Source organism: Myotis yumanensis, unplaced genomic scaffold, assembly GCF_028538775.1.
Source record: "Myotis yumanensis isolate MYYU_CA2020_CCGP unplaced genomic scaffold, mMyoYum1.0.hap1 SCAF_11, whole genome shotgun sequence".
NCBI classification, from domain to species: Eukaryota; Metazoa; Chordata; class Mammalia; order Chiroptera; family Vespertilionidae; genus Myotis; species Myotis yumanensis.
In genome coordinates, this window is record NW_027223762.1 from 57,889,119 (window position 1) to 57,909,053 (window position 19,935).

At 48.6% G+C, this 19,935-nt stretch overlaps 2 pseudogenes; one reads left to right on the forward strand and one right to left on the reverse strand.

The window, feature by feature from the left end:
- The first annotated feature begins 2,116 nt into the window (after positions 1-2,116).
- On the forward strand, positions 2,117-3,408 carry LOC139019273 (F-box only protein 31 pseudogene; annotated as a pseudogene).
- Positions 3,409-9,342: 5,934 nt separating this feature from the next.
- LOC139019274 (pre-mRNA-splicing factor 38A pseudogene) lies at positions 9,343-10,236 on the reverse strand (annotated as a pseudogene).
- Positions 10,237-19,935: the final 9,699 nt, after the last annotated feature.

Below are 19,935 nucleotides of genomic sequence, written 5' to 3' on the forward strand. Positions count from 1 at the left end.
TTTAAAAACGAACAGTTGGATCAAAACTGTGTTTCTGGCAGATGGGTAAGTTAAGGTTACTTGGTCAAGTGACAGATGGCTGAAGCTTTTTGCTAATATTTGTGAAGGAGATTTTTAAGGTTTTTGTTTGTTCTTGCCACATATAGCAGGTCCTCGCATAATGTTTTGTTTAACACTAAACATTTTGTTATAACACTAATGAATTGCCCCAGGGATTTAACTCATTTTTTTTATATATATCAATAAGGCTGTGGTAAAATTGTAATTATTATGCATCATTTTGCTGCAGTTCCAAGAACCTAATGACATTGTTAAGTGAGGACTTAATATAATTTTATAAAGGCTGTGGACAAGACTTTCAAGAAGAGTGCCTTTATAAGAATCTATATTTTTAAAAGCCTCTTTCCCACTTTTATTTACCTCCATCTCCTTTGATTGTGGGCAGTGTTTTACTTACCTTTTGGGGTGTTTACATCATAAATAAGCTCTTCCTAAAATTGTTCATGTTTCTATTTCATAATCCATTAATTTTATTTTCTGCAAGTATAGATTTTTCATTGCACTCTAAAAACAAATTACTTTCTGACTAAAATGACAGATATTCCATGCTTATAGTAAATTCCCTTCATGTTCTATAATATAGCAGAAACACTCTACATACTAGCAAGTACTAAAACATTATTGTTTGCAAAAAGGCAGAGCTAGTCTCCTTTCAGCCTCTGATCATAGCTTGCCCATCCATCAATTAGTACATCATCTTGTTTTATATGTGTCTCTATTTAAAGACATCTTAGTTGTGACTGGCTTTTTTCACTTAGCATAACATTTTGAAGTTTTATGTATGCTATATTCTAGTGTATGGTTATACCACATGTTGTTTACCCATTTTTCAGTTGATGAGTATTTCGGTTGTTTCCGGTTTGAGGCTCTTATGAATAACACCGCTGTGAACATTGTGTACAAGTTTTTTGTGTGAACATGTTTCCATTTCTTTTGGGTATGTACTTAGATGTGAAACTTCTGGGCCATCGGGTGACTCTCGTTTTCCAACATGGCCCCGCTATTTTACATTTTCACCAGCAATGTACGAGGGGTCCGATTTTTAAACGTTCTCATGAATGTTTTTTATTTTATTTTATTTTTTAATCTTTAATTTCTTTATTGGTTAAGGTATTACAAATGTGTCCTCATCCCCCCAATAACCCGCAACCTCCCCACCCACTCATGTTCTCATCCCCCTGTTGTCCATGTCCATTGGTTTGGCTTATAATGCATGCATACAAGTCCTTTGATTGATCTCTTCCCCTTACCCCCACCTTCCCCTACTTTCCCTCTGGGGATTGATAGTCTGATCACTGTTTCTCTCTCTTTGGATCTGTCCCTGTTCATCAGTCTATGTTGTTCTCTATATTCCACAAAGGAGTGAGATCATGTGGTATTTATCTTTCTCTGACTGGCTAATTTCACTTCGCATAATGCTCTCCAGTTCCATCCATGCTGTTGCAAATGGCAAGAATTCCTTCTTTTTTTACCGCAGTGTAGTATTCCATTGTGTAGATGTACCACAGTTGTGTTTATTTTTTACTGCATTTCTGGGAAATGTCTCCCCCATAACCCCCCCATAGGCATTTCCCTGGTGGCACCTCCCTACAGAAAGCAGATTAGTGACTGCCTGGGGTTAGGGTGGGAGGACAGGGTGGGGCACTGGGAAAGGGAGGCAACTGTTAACTGGTATGGGTTTAAAGTCCTACAATTGGCTCCTCTCTGAGAGGGCGTGGCTAGGCACTAGAGGGCGTGGTTGGACTCTAGGGCGGGCCCAGCCAGCTTAAAACCCTGCTGAGGGGTGGCTGCCCTCACTGTGGTGGCTGTTACGCGTGGAGGCATGGAGGAGTGCGCTTGCCTCTGCGAAGTGGGCTCTTTGCTGGAATGTCGGTGTCATCAGGAGTGTCAGGGCCCAGCTGAGAGGGCAGAGGCCAAGGGCAAGGAGTGTCAACAGGATTGCCAGGGCCCAGCTGAGACGGCAGCGGCCTAGGGCAAGCCAGCACTGGCAAAAAAGCACCTCGAGGCGGACACGGAAGGGCGGTGCTGTGCGGGGAGTGGAGGAATCTCGAGCCCCATGCCGCCCCCGTACTGCTCGCTGCAGGACCTGCCAGTGGAGATGCTAGTGAAAATCTTCGCCTTGCTCCTGGGCACTGACCAGCCCAGCCTGGCCCAGGCCTGCACTAAATTCCACCACATCCTGCACACCGACAGCATCTGGAGACGGCGCTGCCGTGAAGAGTATGGTGTTTGTGAAACCTTGCAGAACCTGAAGATGATCGGTATGTCTTATCGAGAAGTCTATGCGAAGCTGTGCCACCCATACAGAAACATTTTGGGATTGTGGCAGCTAGATAAAGACTATGGAACACTGCTGAATGTAGTGGTAGATGGCTTATGCATTACTGGTGGGACGAGCAGGCCTTCCCATAACACCCATGTGGATGACCCAATGCAATTCAAGCCCTCCTTTAGAATTCGCCTGACAGAAAGAAAATCAGCCACGCTGGAGTACCTGGATGACTTCTACAGCTTTTCCCACAGCCGCCACCTGCAGATTCAGAAGGACAGGTTCAGCATCCAATGGATCCAAAGAGACCACCGAATGGATATACCACCGCAGATTAGGAGAGAACGGGGGCTGGAGCTGGTGCGGGAGGACAGACAGCAGTATGACTGGGTGACCTACTGCCGCCTCTACCTCCCGCCAAGCCACCCGGGCGACCTCATCAGGCCAGGCCTCTTCCAATTCAAAGACGAGAGCTTCAGACCAAAGAAGGTTGCCATACTCAGCTTCCATGGGAAGTATGCCAGGGTCACCGAGATCAGGGGAGGGTTAATCTGGACGTTTGAGATCCACCTCAGGAGCGAGATGGCCAGATCTTCTGCAACTTCAATGAGCTCTCCCGCGTGATCCGGGAGATTGAAGAGCAGGTGATCCAGAAGCAGCAGCAGCAAGAAGACGGGACTGAGGAAAGCCAGGGCCATGGCTGGCAGAGCCCTGCCCAGCCCAGCATCGGGGAGTCCAGGGCTGCAGCTTCGGAGGAGCAGCCTGCTCCGTTTGTTCTGCCTGTGAGCGTGAGCTCAAGAGACCAGAACTACCCCCGAACCTGCAGGATGTGTTTCTATGGCATGCACAATGTTATCTTAAGTGGCTTCCACAACCTCATGCGCCTCCCTGGAGTCATCATCCTGTTCAATGAGAACCACCTCGGGTTCATCTCGCTGGAGGAGAAATACTTCATCCTGCTTGGCAGAGTCCAGAACACCTTCCAGAATGTGGAGGCGCCATCCCCGCAGGCCTTCCTGGAGCTGCTCTCGAACGTTCAGTCCAGACACCCTGTGATGAGCAGCTTCCATGCACTTTGAAGATTTGGCCTTCTGACCAGGTTACCCACCTTTGTTTGTTTTTTAAATCCTCACCCGAGGATATTTTCCCATTGATGTTTAGAGAGAGTGGGGGAGAGAGGGAAAGACAGAAATAATCCATGTGAAAGAAACACATCAGTTGTTTGCCTCCTGCCCAAGCCGGGACCTGGGCCAGGCTGGGTATGAGCCAGCAACTGAGGTAGAAATAAACCTTAGACCAGTGGTCTCAACCTTCCTAATGCCGCGACCCTTTAATACAGTTCCTCATGTTGTGGTGACACCCAATTTCATTGTTACCAGTTGAACATAATTAAAGCATAGTGATTAATCACAAAAACAATATGTGTTTTCCCATGGTCTTAGGTCTTCCCATCCACAGGTCCAGGCTCTATCCACTGAGCCAAACCAGCTAGGGCTGAGCATGTCCTTTTAAAAAGAAAGAAAGAAAAAGGAAAGAGCCTAAAGGTAGATAGTGGTAATTGTTAGATTGTACAACTCTGAATATAATAAAAACCACTGAATTGTACATTTTATTTTATGTTTTTAATTAAATCTTTATTGTTCAGGATTATTACAGTTGTTCCTCTTTTTTCCCCAAATAGCTCCCCTCCACCCAGTTCCCACCCCACCCTCTGCCCTTACCTCTCTTTCCCACTGTCCTCATCCATAGGTGTATGATTTTCATCCATTCTCTTCCTGCACCACCACACCGCTTTCCCCCTGAGAATAGTCAGTCCACTCCCTTTCTATGCTCCTAACTCTATTATATTCACCAGTTTATTCTGTTCATCAGATTATTTATTCACTTGATTTTTAGATTCACTTGTTGATAGATGTGTATTTGTTGTTCATAATTTGTATCTTTACCTTTTTCTCCTTCCTCTTCTTAAAGGATACCTTTCAGCATTTCATATAGTACTGGTTTGGTGGTGATGAACTCCTTTAGCTTTTTCTTATCTGTGAAGCTCTTTATCTGACCTTCAATTCTGAATGATAGCTTTGCTGGGTAAAATAAAGTTGGTTGTAGGTTCTTGGTATTCATCACTTGGAATATTTCTGGCCACTTCCTTCTGGCCTTCATAGTTTCTGTTGAGAAATCAGCTGACAGTCCTATGGTTACTCCCTTGTAAGTAACTGACTGTTTTCCTCTTGCTGCTTTTAACACCTTTTGTACAGCTCACGAGCTTTCTCGTGTTTCGCGTGCCATCTGTTAAGGACCGCTCATGAGTTTTCTCGTTTTTCACGTGCCATCTGTTATAGACCTTAGATGTCAACACACTGTCTTGTCCACATCGAATGAAGCGATCTCATTGGTGGAAACCGTACAGGTCAATCTATGAAAAACTATATAATTGCACGAACACATAAAGCATTGCAGTTACATTGTATTTTGGTCATTCTGTCTGTTCAGAATGGTTTACATATTTTTAAATGGGTTTACTATTTTAACCAATAGGAGGGCAGAGCTGCATCTAACACATATGTTTGAATTTCACTCATTCCTCAATGACTCAAGTGACTTCTTTGCCATATGGAACTATTGGTTTTGAATACTGGAAGCAAAATTGTTTTTCTCAATTTTTATCTTATGTACAATTGAAATAAACTGGTACCATATTAACACAGGTTTAATCTGCATTTCTTACATTGCCCATCACTCTTTTTAAGTCTAAGCATTCAGTAATACATTAAGTGAAGTCTAGGTTTGTAGTACTTGCCATCTTCCCTGCTGTAAATGTTCTCATCATCATCAGAGTCAAACTGCTAAAATGATAGCACTGAACATGGACATGATAAGATATTTCAGTAGAACATCATATATTTTATTTCCAACATACTGATACAGTAGCAGCAAATATGCTCAAGACAAGACCTTTCATAATTACAGAGTAAAATAATTGGGACGTGGCAAGTTTTATACATTACTAAAAGTTTGTTTAAGTACAATTGATTTAACTGTAAATTTTTTGAAACATTCACTTTTGGTGGTTCCATACATGCCTGCATCCCTGAACCCAACTTCCTCCTGCCCTCCTCAGTGCTTCTTCCTCGGCATATGGAATAACTGCTGCAAGGACATATTCCACCTTTGTAATCAGTTATTTGAAATATCCTCCCCAATAAAGAGAGAATATACAAATGGACTGTCACACCGTCACAGAGATGGCTGCGCCCACAGTGGAGGCCATGTTCTGTAATGAGCCTTAACAAGCAATCAGCAGGAACTTGAGGCTGCATGGCATCTGGCCGGGGCAGGGACCTGAGGTTGTGCCCCCGACCCAGTGGGGCTTGACAGGGGACCTCAGACTGTGCCCCCTGCAGAAGGGCTAGACACGGGACCCCATGTTATGCCCCCCCCCACCCAGTTGGGCTTAACAGAAGAAGGTTGGGCCAGCCAGGTCTGGATCTTGTCCAATGGGAGTGGGACAAGATGGGTCTGGGTCTCAAGCAATTTTGAGGTGCCACGGGTGGACGGGCACTTGACTCTGGGTCCTGCAGTGCACCCCAGACTCTGACAGGAGGAATATTTTTCATATACATTTTACTAATTTTCTTTCATCTCTGACACATCTATTATAGAGAAAGGGCAAATAGCAATATTAAAATATTTCCTCCTCTTTGCCGAAACCGGTTTGGCTCGGTGGATAGAGCCTCAGCCTGTGGACTGAAAGGTCCCAGGTTTGATTCCGGTCAAGGGCATGTACCTGGGTTGCGGGCACATCCCCAGTGGGAGATGTGCAGGAGGCAGCTGATCGATGTTTCTCTCTCATCGATGTTTCTAACTCTCTATCTCTCTCCCTTCCTCTCTGTAAAAAATCAATAAAATGTATTTTTAAAATATTTCCTCCAATTAATTCCCTTTTAATTTGCACAAATTTTGTGCACTGGGCCACTGGTATCCATATAAAGGAAACACATATAAAACCCAATGAATCCTATTCTTGCCATACACCATTACCTATTATCATGGAGATTCTTGTATCTCTCCATTTTCCAGTACATTAGTGGGTTATTTTACTTAAAATCCCAGATATATGTGGCCATGCATGGATAGCACAGTGGGTCAGAGACTCATCTTAGTAATGCCAACGTTGCATGTTCCATCCCAGGTCAGGACAATAACAAGATTCAACCAAAGAATGTATAAAATTCTCCGAAACCGGTTTGGCTCAGGGGATAGAGCGTCGGCCTGCGGACTGAAAGGTCCCAGGTTCGATTCCGGTCAAGGGCATGTACCTGGGTTGCAGGCACATCCCCAGTGGGAGATGTGCAGGAGGCAGCTGATTGATGTTTCTCTCTCATCGATGCTTCTAACTCTCTATCTCCCTTCCTTCCTCTCTGTAAAAAATCAATAAAACATATTTTAAAAAATTAGTGGAACAACAAATTGATCTTTCACCCTCTCTCCCCATTTTTCTCAGTCTCTAAAGTCAGTATGTTTAACTTATTCACCCAATCAGTCCACACAGATGTGAACACCAGCACAGCCCAGGGGCCCCGTGGTGACCAGAAGCAAGGGTTCTCATGAGGGCAGAGCAGGACATGACTGAGGTGACACAGGGGAGGTGCTGCTGTCAGTGTAACTGGTGCGGAACTGGGGTGAGCTACACAACCATCCACGAGGAATGATGACGTCAGTGTGCTCCCTGAAACTAAAACCGAAGTGACCAGGAGAAGCTCTGGACCTGGACGAGCCCCTGTGGACTCTGCACCCTCCAGCCAGGTGTTGAGGTGGGGCTATTTTAGATTCAGGTGGTTGAGGAGCCAGATTGCTCTCAGGTGTCAAGGCTGGGAGCCATGGTGGCAGCTGGGCAGGTGGGTGTGTGCAGGCAAAAGCCCAGAGCAGTTGCCAGCAGAGCTGGTTCTGGGTCCTTTTGTGTGGATCTGAGGCTCTCTCTAGTCCAAACCCAGGCTGGTGGCCACTCAGTCCCATGGTTAGTGTGAAATGGACTAAGCTCTGCTGCAGGGGTGACTGTGGGATCTGACTAGGAGTTGGCATTTCCTCCAAGAAAATTTATGATCAAGGAAGGTGCAAACTATTACCTATAATAAGTGCTTCCGCCATTGAGCTGCCCAGGGAGGGAGTGGGCGACCTCTGCACAGGCTGATTATCTGCCCAGCAGGAGGGTTGCTGGCTGCTGAGCCAAGTGAGCCTCTGGTGGGTTGGGGTGTCTTCAAGTTTAGAGACTAAAGGAGGTGGTAGATATTTATAAAACTGCTAAGAGAAAATGACCCTGATCTGTCCTTAATACGTAAACATCCACCCAGACGTGGCCAGTGTGCACAATGGTAAGAGCATCATCCCACACACCTGAAGGGGGTGCGTTAGATTCCAAGTCTTGGGCATGTACCTGGGTTGCAGGTTGGATCCCTGGCCCCCATTGGGGTACATGGTGGAAGCATGCAGTTGATGTGTCTCTCTCACATCAATGTTTCTCTCTCTTTCCCTACCCATCCCCTACCTTCTCTGTGAAAATCATAGAAAAATATCCAAATATGAGGATCTATATCATAAAAGGCCTGTGGTCATAATGCTGTAATGGCGTCACGACCAAATGGGAAGCAGCTCTCGTGGTGGGCAGGGAAGGGCAAGAGCTACTAGCCTTGGAGAGCTAAGAGCAGCAATGGGCGGGGTGGCCAGCTGAGGCTGGAGGAAGCGAGCTACTTGTACATGATTTCATGTGCACTCGGCCTCTAGTTAACAGTAAAAGGGAACTCCCCCCCCCCCCCCCCACTGCGCTGAGATAGGTCATCTGCCTGCACAGCCCACCCTTACTCATTCTTCTCTGTCTTTGCCTAGGATATTCCCACTGCCTTTGGGACATGGTCTGTCCTTTCCAGGGGTTGGCAAAGCAGAACCTGAGAAAAGGCCCTGGTAGGAATTTGGGTTCTGTGTCTGCCTGAGAGGAGCTGGCCAGGGCTCTTCTGTCTCCACCCAGAGGTCTCTCCAGGCTGCTCTTCCCCATCCCCAAGTCACCTGACCCACTGCAGCTGCACCTCCTTCTGTATCTGGGGGCGCCTCCTGATTCTTTGGTTCCCCGGATCAGTTCATCTTTGGGAAGTCCTGCCTACAGCCATCCCACACACACCCCTGAGCCCCACTATAATTGTTTGAGTCTCTGTTTTTGCATTTTTGGGATAATTTCCCACTTTGATTTAATTAAAAATAAAGCCTCCCCTCCTTAGCCTCAGAACAGTATGCGAAGTTATGAATGAGGCTGTGACAGTTACAAGCACAGGGACACCTGTGTCTCAGTCATTGAGAAGCACTGTTGAGACTGAGACCTGGGGTGAGAGGAAAATCTGGAACCTTTCACATGGTGCACCTGCAGTTAAGTTGGCATTTCCCTACGTGGAGGTGCGCGGTCTCTGACCGAAGGTGCACTCAGGGAGAACAGGTGACTGAATTGCTTTAAAAGACCTGAGGCTGCTCCATAGGGCCTCTGTCATGTCACTTGAAAACCGCAGGCGTAGAGAAGATGGGAAATGGGAGTGGGGTTCATCTGGCAGGACAAGAACACGGCCCCATTCTGGGGACTAGGAGCCATGGAGAGACTCTGCAAGGCAGGCCCACCACCCAGGAGACCCTGAGTCACGTGTTGTGGGTTTGAGCCTGGCTTCTCTCGCTGAGCATGTTGTCAGGTTGGCCATGTTGCAGTGTGAATGACCTGCGTGTGGACACATCTGCTGGCTATTTGCTTCCCAGTGGGTGGGCTATTGTGTGGTTCTCAAAAAGAGACACAAAACTCAAAACCTCTTTTATTTAAAAAGAAAAACATATGGAGAATCTTTTAGGTTAAAACAATAACAACAACAACAGAAAACCCTAAAGTATTCTCAAGGCTGCCTCAGGAGAAGATGTCAATCCTTCCACAGAGAGAGATGACTTCACATCTGCAGGAGGCCAGTCGAACTAAACCCCACCTCGGCCCATTACTCCTTCCCTCTGTGGCTCTTCCTGTGGGCCTTCTTAGATCGATTTGAGTGGCACCTGCATCTGTGACTATGGTGATGACCTGGGGACTTGGAGCAGGAGGTGTGTGGTCTATCTCAGGACCTGCAGTGGTGACTTCTTAGACTCCTACACTGATACCTCTCTGGGACACGAGGGGAAGGGTTCCTTCTTTTGAGACTGGGTCTCTGCCTACTGGGATCCCAGTACCCACTTCTTCTGTACCGCAGGCTGGGAGAGCGATGGGGCTAGTCCAAGTTCCGGTAGCTTCTCCCCCGGTGATGGAGTGATGGTATCCTCTCCAACCTCACATCCTTTTCTTCCTGCTGTTCAGTGGACTTGACATCATCCATGTCCTGGTCCAGAGCACTAGCTGCAATTGCTCAGCTCCCTCGAGCACATAGTGTTTCCGTTGCCAGGCCAGAATGACATCACGGACTCTCACTTTGAAGAAGTTTATCAATGAACTCATCTACATGCATCAGTTCAAACTTTGCATTTCAGTTCTGGCTCCTAATTATTCTGTTGACATTGCCAGAGGCTCCAAGTACTTTTAGGAATCAATTGCATTGCCTGTCAGCCTCATGGAAAGTGCTCCCAACATGCAGGCAAACGGAAGTCTTCATTTCTTATAAACTCAACAATGATGTCCTTCTCCGCCTGAATCTGAAGCCGTTTCAAGGTCAATCACAGAAAGGGAGACACTACCCACAAACCTTAATGCCATGACTTTATGGACCACAAGTCTGGGGGTCAGTCCAAAGGACTCCTCTCTCCAGTGCAGGACTCATAGATTCGAGTCCGAATGATCTTCACCTGATATGGAGGGAGGTGCCATGGATACTCTGATCCTCCGTCACTATGAGGTTCACCATTTTTAGAGCCTGTTGCCCTTATTGCGTGCCTTCATTAGCGGCTTCTTGGATATGCCCTGACTGAGGATCGGACCCACAACATGGACCTATCTGGATGACCCTCTAGCCACAGAGCTATGGGACCAGGGCTTGAATGAGTTCGCAGTGTCCTCCTTCTTATTTATCTCCTCTCAAAGGCACATACTCTGCTCCTCCCTTCTCCCCCACCGTGACCCCACCCCAGGTGAGTCCTGCTGATCTATAACCTACTCACATAGCACCAGCATTTCCCCACCCCAGCAGCGTGTGTCTTTGTGCAGAACCAGATTTCTCTTACATTTTATGAGGTTGAGTTTCTCACCCATTGCCTGTATCGCTCCCAGGCTTTGTTTACAGTCCTTGGAAAGACCTCATGCCTGTGTTGATTTTGGGTGCAGTTATGGAACTGGTGAGTGGGGTAGGGGTTAGTGTTGGGGTGAAGTCAAAAGAAAAGGGAGAAAAGGGGAGGGGAGGAATAAATGTGAACAGAAGGAGACTTTATCCTTTGATCTCGCAGTATGCATTGAGATGATGGTACACTGCGTGTTCATAATGTTTCCTTGAAATGTACATATGAAACCAGACAACCGAGGGGTCCAGGCTGCCTGTCCTACTTGATCCAAGAAAGCACAGACAGGGTGAAATCATATATGAGCATTTATTCCAATAATGCCGGTGGTATGGGAGAGCAGCAGGTCACACAGGAAGTTCTGCTCTGTACCCACTCTCCCATAAGCCAGCAGGCTGTACAGGGAACAAGGACAAAGTTTCCATGGGGAAGTGGGCAAAAGGAGTAAGGATGGGTATAATGGTCACAGATTACAGGCAATGTGGGCAGTGTGGGCTGGGGGGTTGCAAAGGGCAGGGGGAATCCGGGACTCCATTGTTTCCTTTCCTCAACAAGGTTGTTAATCTTTCCATGATAGTGGGCAGCTCCCACATGGGGAGGATGGCAGCATTTCCGGTGAGCTCCCAGGTCCCGCATGTAACTCCCAGCCAGGTTAGAATGTGCTTTCTTAAATCAGAACAAACAATTATGGGCAATAGAGCATGAGTAATGTTTCTTATAATTATTTCTTATACATAATAAGTAGTCCCAAATATTCTATTTCTGCCACTGACATGTACACTTGCCAAACCTGTAACTTTAGTCTGTGTGTGAATGGGGTTCCACACAATGATTCTTATTCATTTATTTGATTTATCTATTTTATTTTAAAACCTGTATGGTTTTATTAACTGACGGTCTCCCCAGTTAATTCAATTTGAAAAAAAAAAAGAGAGGGAGACAGAAAAAGATATAATGATTCGTGAGGTGTCCTGTTAATACTCACTTGCTTTTAAAGTCCCAGCCCCCAAATTTGTCTAGGACCTTCTCAGAGGTCCAGGATGGCTCCTCCCACAAAAATCCATTTGAGAGGGACTAAGGCACACCAGCCTGCTGGCGACTATCAAATTGTTTCACCTCCAAGTGGGCTGGCAGGGCCCCTGTTCTGATCAGTGCCTTATGCAGATGTTCCAAGAGCCCCTTCTGCTGCCAACGTCACCCTGTGCAGCCTCCCAGGTGGCCAGCGACTGGATCTGACCAGAGGGCATGCTGCCGGGCACTCACACCAATTCCTGTGGTGAGAGATGGTACCCCCAAGGGGACACCGGAGGGTTGGAAGAGCAGGGGCAGGTGTGGCTCAGCCTGTGGTGGGCAGGGGCAGGGAAGAACACATTGTCTTCTCCATCACCCCTTGGCAGATTGCCTATGCAGCTGCCTGTGGCCAGGGTGCACAGTCTCAAAGGGAAACACACAGACACCTCAGGCACAGAAACACACGGAACACCCCCGCCTAAGATGGGCACTCAGGTGCAGGGCTTATGGCCAGGCTCACGGAGACCAACACTGTAGACACAGGTAACAACTTGAGGGGAACGCACACACAAACACACAGATAAGAACACACTCGGCCACCCAGACAGTGCAACAGGGCAATCCCACAAACACAACAGACACAAATAAACACACCAGAACCAACATACGTGGAAACATAAAAAGGACACAAAGAGGACACACACACACACACACACACACACACACACACACACATCAGAAACACCGAAAGGGGTAGCAAATTCACACATACAACCAACAAGCCCACATGCAAATAAACACTCCTCAAATCCCGAGTCATACTAATTCACTGACTTGAAGGAAACATTAAGAATTAAGGTGCTGCCCTGGCCAGATGGTTCAGTTGGTTGGAGCATCATTTAATTTACTCCCCGGACCCTCAGAAAAAATTGAGGGTTCAATCTTGGTAAGGGGCTATACCTCGGTTGAGGAATCCATACCTGCTCGGGGCTCATAAGGGAGGCAACTGATCAATGTCTCCTCTCATTTTGATGTTTCAATTTTTTTGTCTCCCTTTCTCTCTCTCTAAAATCAATGACCATATCCTCAGATTAAGATGCAAAATGTATTAACTTGAGTTTTCAAGCCCAATCCCTAGGTGCCTGCTCCTCAGCCTCTGGTCAGGTTCAGAGCAGGGCCAATTGGGGAGTTGGGGCGCCGCTCCCTGTCATGCACAGAGCACGGTGGATCGGGAGGTCTCGATGCCACCCCTGGTCACACTCAGGGTAGGGCTGATCGGGGGGTTGGGGTGCAGCCCCCAGTCACACTCAGAGCAGGGCCAAGCAGGAGGTTGTGGCGCCACCCCCGTCACACACAGAGCAGGGCCCATCCCGGAGTTGGCGTGCCACCTCCTGTCACGCACAGAGAAGGGCCGATCAGGGGGTTGGGGAGCTCCCCCCTGTCACACACAGATCCGAGAGTTGGGGCACTGCCCCCTGACACACTCAGGGCAGGGCCGATCCAGCAGTTGGGGTGCTGCCTCCTGTCAGGCACAGAGCAGGGCTGATCTGGGGGTTGGGATGCTGCCCCCTGTCAGGAAAAAGCAGGACCAATCTAGGGGTTGTGGCGCTGCCCCCTGTCATGCTGCTCCAGGGGCAGGGAGGCCTCTCGGCTCCGCTGATCCCAGGACCCTAAAGCCTTGTTGGCTCCGCTGATCCCGGGGACTTGAGGCCTCGTGACTCGTTAATCCCGGGGCAGTGAGGCCTCGCTGCTCAGCGGCTTCAGGGCTGTTTGGTTTCGCTCCACTGCTTGGAGCCTGCATATGCAAATTAACCGCCATCTTTGTTGGCAGTTAATTTGCATATCGTCCTGATTAGCCCATGGGAAGCATAGTAGAGGTATGGTTAATTACACTTTTTGTCTTTTATTAAATAGGATATTTCCATGTGTTCCAGCTTGCTTTCTGGGGATTTTTCATTGTCTTTCTTGTCATCCTCATTGCTGTGGCTTTCCATGGTATTTGCTGTCCTTTTTGCTTACGCATTTATCTCTGAAGAGGTCTTCCTATTATTTTCCAGTAGAAGGCCCTGAATCGTAAGACTTTATACCTCTGTGGTCCCCCAATCTTGAACTTCTGTTGCTTCTGTAAGACAGCTGGGCTGCTTGTGGGTGCAGTTTGTTTTGCTCTTACCTTGACCTCTGACCTCCGTGGGGGTCCACCCCAACCACCCCTCCTGGAGATCAGTCACAGAGGGAAACAGTGATTCTACTGCAACAGCTCTAGGTTTACAGATAACATGCTCCTGGATCCGACTCCAAGGGCAAGAGGCAAGTTTCAGGAGTCCAAGGGGGTGCAGGGCTCTGTGGTTCTGTTTCTTTGTCTGACACACCACCCTCGGCCCAACAGTGGAGAGCTGCACAGCAGAACCCCATGAAAGTGCTCTATCAGGCATCTGCTGGCACAATCAGATTGCTTCCTCGACACTCTCTCTTTGAGGTGCTCCCCCCGCCACCCCTACCATCCTGTGGCTCTCTGTTCTTCCCAGCCAAAGGGCTAAGCCACAAGTTCCCGGCTGCAGGGCTGCATCTAAGAGCCATCTACCCATTTATTCCCGTTGCCCACCTTTATATGTTTTAGTGTGTGCATCTCTCAGGCGTGCATCTGTGTTGAGCAGGGATTTCTTTGTTGAATTATAGCTGATTAACTTGTTGAAGTTCCTGAGAGGAAAAGGTGCACTCTCACGCTGCCATTCCTCTGCCATCACCTCTGGTGAGGTGTCTTGAAGATGAGGGAAGAAGCTGAAGGTCAGGCACCTAACGTGAGTGACTGGGCAGGCAATAGACTAGTGGAGATGGAAGCGGGGCTGTCCTCACTGAACATGTCCTATGTGGTAGCAGGAAGCTGGTTATGTCAACCTTCCCTCGGGGAGGGTGGTGCGATCTGGGCGTCCTGAGAGGGTAGAGGGGCTGGAACTAAAGAAGAGCTGCTGTCCCACAGAGAGTATAAAGTGACAAGAACAAGCCAGCAGTAAATGTGAGTGGGAGGGAAGTGGGACGTGCAGCAAGCACCCACCATCTACTGCCCAGTGGCAGCCCTTTGTGCCTGTGGCCTTCCTGTCTTACAGGACTGAAGGCTCCCTGAGGGTGGGAGCCATTTCTTATCTCTCGGTCTCCTGTGTCTAGGCTGGTACTGTAGACATTATAGCTGCTCACAAATACTTGTTGAATGGAACCCAGTGGTGCTGGGTTATTGTGTAAGCCACTGCATCTTTTTAGGCTTCTGTTTCCTTTTCCCAAAATGGGGGAAATCACAAGGCTGTTGTGAAGGCCGGGCAAGAGGGCAGATGGGAAAGCTCTATAAACTGTAAAAGATTTTGCAAACACAAAGTGTAAGAAAAGTCACTACATTGGATCTGTGGCTTTAACTACAAGTCCCTGAAACTCTGTCCCAGCCAGAACCATTTGGTTGTGGAGCATCCCAGTATGACACAGGAGCGGGAGGTGGGGGTAGGGGCATTAGGAAGCCCTGGCACAGCCCCGAGTCCTGGCAGCACAGGGCAGGAGATAGGCACCCCGCTCCATCACACTCTGCAGGGAGGAGCAGGCCTGGCTGTGGTGAGGATGAAAGAAAACCCTCACTTCAGAAGGCTCCCTAAGCAGCTGGTGCCTGCAGAGTGGGATCCTCTGCGCCAGGAGGACCCATAGGCCGGCCTGCCCCTGCCCTGCTCTGTCCTGGCCACCTTCTGGGGGAAGGGAAGAGACTACCCGCAATGAGCGCTGTGGGGGCTGGCCCTCCACGGTCCCAGCACTGACTCCTCCTCACCATGGCCTTAGCCGCCCCAGAGCCCAGGCTGCCTCCAGGCTTCCAGCAGCCACATGGTGCAGGTAAACACCAGCAGAAGCTCCCTCCCCTGTGGACACAGCATCCTCCACAGGCACCAATGCTGACTTTGGTCTGGGCAGGACTTCCAGGTAGAGAGCAGTGCTCTGAGAGGGGTGGGGTGGCGCCCTCTGCTGGCGGGAAGGCAGCAGTGCTGGAAAAGGCTCAGCAGCCTCAGTGTGTCTCCTCTCAGAACACTGGTCCCTTGACTTGGTGGTGAGTGCAGGGATATGTCTCACTTCGTACAGGAGATCCCTACCGGTTATGGCCAAGAGGCCTCTTCAGGACCTGCCACCGAAGGAACCCTGCTCGTCAGCAGGGCGTGAACCTTTTCACACTTGGGATCGTTTACCTGGTTGCCCATCTACCCATAGGAAAATATGTCGAGTTATTCCTGTGTGTGTTCACCAGTAGTTATGGGGCATTTCATACTCAGCTTGCTGCTCTGAGACTTGTGTTTCCCCTCAACCCTGGGCCTCTGTCTCCTGCGTGTGGCCTGTGATACGTCTCCTGGGGGTGTTCTACAGTGTCCTCCAACCCATGCCTAGGGGAATAGTGACCGCGACCTTATTTGAGATAGGGCCTTGGCAGATGTAATCAAGTTCAGAGGAGGGCTTGAATTGGGTGGGCCTTACCTGCAGTGACAGGTGTTTTTCTAAGAGGGAATTTGGACTCACTCACAGGCCATGAGACTGGGACTCAGGGGTGGGTGGGGGGATGGGTCTCCAAGCCATGGACCAAAGATAGCTGGCCGCCACCAGCAGCTGGGGTGAACCTCGACCGATTTTCTCTTGCAGCCCCAGAAGGAGCCCACCCTGCCCGCACCTTGATTTCTGGGGATGAGTATTTCACAGGCTGAGGTGGGAGCGCTGGAGGCTGGACGAGCTTCCCTGTGGCGAGCTCTGGTCACTGCCCACCTGCCTGGACCACAGTCTCCTAAGCTCCTGGAGACAAGTGCCAGAGGGGAAGGGACTCCCAGCCAATGCCCCCCGTCTAGGGGTTTTGAGCACGGGGAGGGGGTGCTTGTTGCACTGGCCTGCCCCTGCATCCCTGGGTACCTCCCACCCATGCCGACTGGTGGGCCATGGCTGACTTCTGCCCAGGGGCCTGGGGACCAGTGTACAGGGCTGTGCAAGGGAGAGGCAAGAGCACACACACTGCCCTTGGTGAGGATGGTGGGGCTGGTGCAACACAGGGTCAGGGAGAAAAGCCAGATGGCACGAGGCAGCCCCTAACTTCACCAGCAAGAAAACAGACCCAGAGAGGGAAATGGCTTTCCACAAACTCATTCTCTCAGAGTAGGTCACACCTGGAAGCCTGAGCACAGCCCACTGTTTCCTTCTATCCCTCATTTCCCACCCAGTCGAGGGGGAAGCGGAGCTGACTGGGCGGACTGTACTCTGTCCTCAGTCCACCAGCTCAGGTGCCTGGTGAGGGCTTTGTCCGTGGCCACAAGGGAGAGAAATGAGTGCAGACCAGCCCCACTCAAAGCCCTTGCAGCCACCTAGACCCTTCTCTTGATCTGGGAAAGGGGGTGGTGGGAGGGAACGAGTGATGCTGGCCAGGGGAACTCAAGGCTGAGGCTATGCAGGGGATGGCCACCCACCACTTTTCCCTTCAGGCTGCCCCCCCGCTGAGCAGCATGCCAGCTGGGCTTCCCTTTGATGACACAACCAGTACTTTCCCACAACAAGGGGGATGGGCAGAGCCCCTGGAGGCCCAGTTCTGACCCTGCTCTGGTGACTGCCACCTTCTGCCAGCACCTCCCAGGCTGGAGCCACCGAGTGCATGTGTTACAGAAGACCGGAGAAGAACCAAGCAACACTTAGAGAGATGGAGTTACATTTATTATTACTCGCGGGCCCAGAGAAAAATGTCTCTAGAATTCTGGGAGAACTCACACAGGAAGTTTCCTGTATTTGTACCTTTTTACCCTCTTTGTCTCCCAAATATGGGGTTTTCTGGTCCCCTTTGCGAGTTCTTAAAGAGCCCCTATGTGCTGGGTCTTTGAGACCTCAACCAAAGGCTTGGCCTGGTGCCAGCACTGATAACTTTGTCTGGGGAAGATGGATACTTCATTCCCCATTGGTTTTATGTACATGAGTCAAATCATTGGCTCTTTTGGGTCATTGTTGGGGAGGGAGTTATATTGACCCCTGAGGACTATAAGCTTAATAGAATTAATTCTCTGCCAAATAAAGTCAGTGGGCTTGCTTATAAGATAAGGGCTTGGAATGAGGGCCAGGAATAATCTTTAGAGGGTCTGAAGAGTCCTGGACTCTCTATTTCCATGGCTGTCTTAAGCCGGGTGTGATGAAGACATTTCAGGATCCCGTCGACCTTGATTGCCGTGGGGGTGGTCCTTTTCATGTAGGAGTCAGTCCTTGATGGCAAATTTCTTTATCTAAACAGAGTCACCAGGTTGGAAGGGATGGACCAGATCAGAAGTTGATACAGGCAGAGCATCTTGAACATGCTTCTGGACTGCTTCCTGGGTGGACGGTAAAGCCTGTAAGAAGTCGAGTAAAGATTGGTTATGGATTTCAGCTTTTCTAGATTGGGCAGGTCAGTGGCTGAAAGAGTCACTAGAATCTGTAGAGGCCCCACTGGTTTTAGGGCAGCCTCCCAGGCCACTTTGTCTGTGGCACGGTTCCCTCTTGCTTCTGTGGAGTCTCCTTACCTTGTAAATAGCATTATGTACATGAGCCATTGCAAATGTGTACCTGCTATCAGTATAAATTGTTACTGAGTTTTCTTTTGCCCACCGGAGTGCCTGAAACTGGGTGACGAGCATTTGACATCCAGCGCTCCAGTGTGTTCTGGAGTAAAGCCTGGACTGCATGTGAGGCATTAGTTCCTACCCTATGGTTAACGTATTTGCTTTTTTGATAAGCATAGCTGTGGCTGTTACTGCCCGGAGGTAAGTAGGTCATCCAAATGTAAAGGGGTCAAGTCTTTTGGACAAATAGGCTACTGGTCTTTTCTAGGGGCTGAGACTTTGGGTGAGTAACTCTTTGGCTATGCCCCTTGTCTTACATACCTAGAGGTGGAAATACTTAGTTACATCTGGTAGTGCTAGTTGGTCTATCATCCTTGCTCTGCTCATGTCTGTCTAACTGTCCAATATATGACTTCAAGGATCCTGGCTCTGAATTATTTTAGGGAAAATGGACATTGAAATTTTTCTGTAATTACTTCCTGCTGAGGTGGGTCAGAGGATGTCTCAGAGTCAAGAGATCCTTTCTGTCTGTCACAGGGATGATGAGGCCTGGGCACAGAAGGAGGTGGGCTTGTGACCTGGCAGAGATAAACTGTAATAAATGGTCCCGTGGAAGGGAAAGAAACCATTTTAGTTTGAATAACCTCTATAGAAATTTAATTTTTCTCCTTAAAATTACCTCTATGTTTATCAAAAGAGCCAAATCAAGACAACTTTTCTATTGTATTTAGTTTGGCCTGATTGTTTATATAAACACAACAAGAATGGTAACTGACTACCTTTGCCAGAATTTCATGATTGAATCTTGGTGTGCCCCATAGGGAAGGAAGCCAAGCCATCCAGCTGCCATCAGGCCCGCCTGCAGTATCTGCTGAGTTAGGTGAATCCCTCACCTGCAGCAACTCTACCTGAGCCCACACCCTAGGCTTTAAGGCCCATCTCAGTAGCCCTCCTACTCATCGAGGCCCAGAGTGTGTGGGGGTTCCGCAGGGATGCAGAGGCATCCTTATTGCTCCCATTCTACTGTGACCAACCACCAGTGATGGTAGGGCATGGGCCTGATGCTCCAGCGCCAGCCATTTTCAGGGCTCCCAAGCAGGATACCAGGCTTTTCCTGTGGCACTCTTATTGGCTTTAAGTCTTTAGAGTTCAGACAGGGCTCTTTAAAACATGATACTCTAGTCAAAATTTCTGGTCAATAAAACCACTATTGGAAACCGCTCTTATTGAATGTATGCAAAGAAATGTACTGCCATGATTTATTAAGCATTGCTAAATTTCGGAGGAAGTAGGTAAGGAGAAAAATATACTGACCTGCTTTAAGATCTTCTGATTTTCCTTGCCAGTCCTTTTCATGGACTCTTCAGAGTAAGATAATTGTCTTCAAATGGCAAGAAGAAATTTACAATGTGTCTATATTTAAATAGATAGTAACAGCTGTCCCTTTAGTAGGGCTCCCTCTACTTGACTTGTCCTTAAACTACATATGGTTTCTGGAATGGGTGTCTCACCCTCTCAGAACAGACTAAGGAAGCTTTATTCCTTTACAGGGTCTCACATGTAACAGGACCTCACAGGGTCTGTAATTCCTGTAACAGAGGTCTAGTATTCACCACTTCACTACTTCCCCCTGTTCCAAACAGGCCTCCCCCACTTTCCTAAAGTTGAGGTTTGTGCCATCCCTGACATGGGCATGGTCACACAGGCCTGCAAGACAGTATACAGGCTCACAACTGTCTCTCA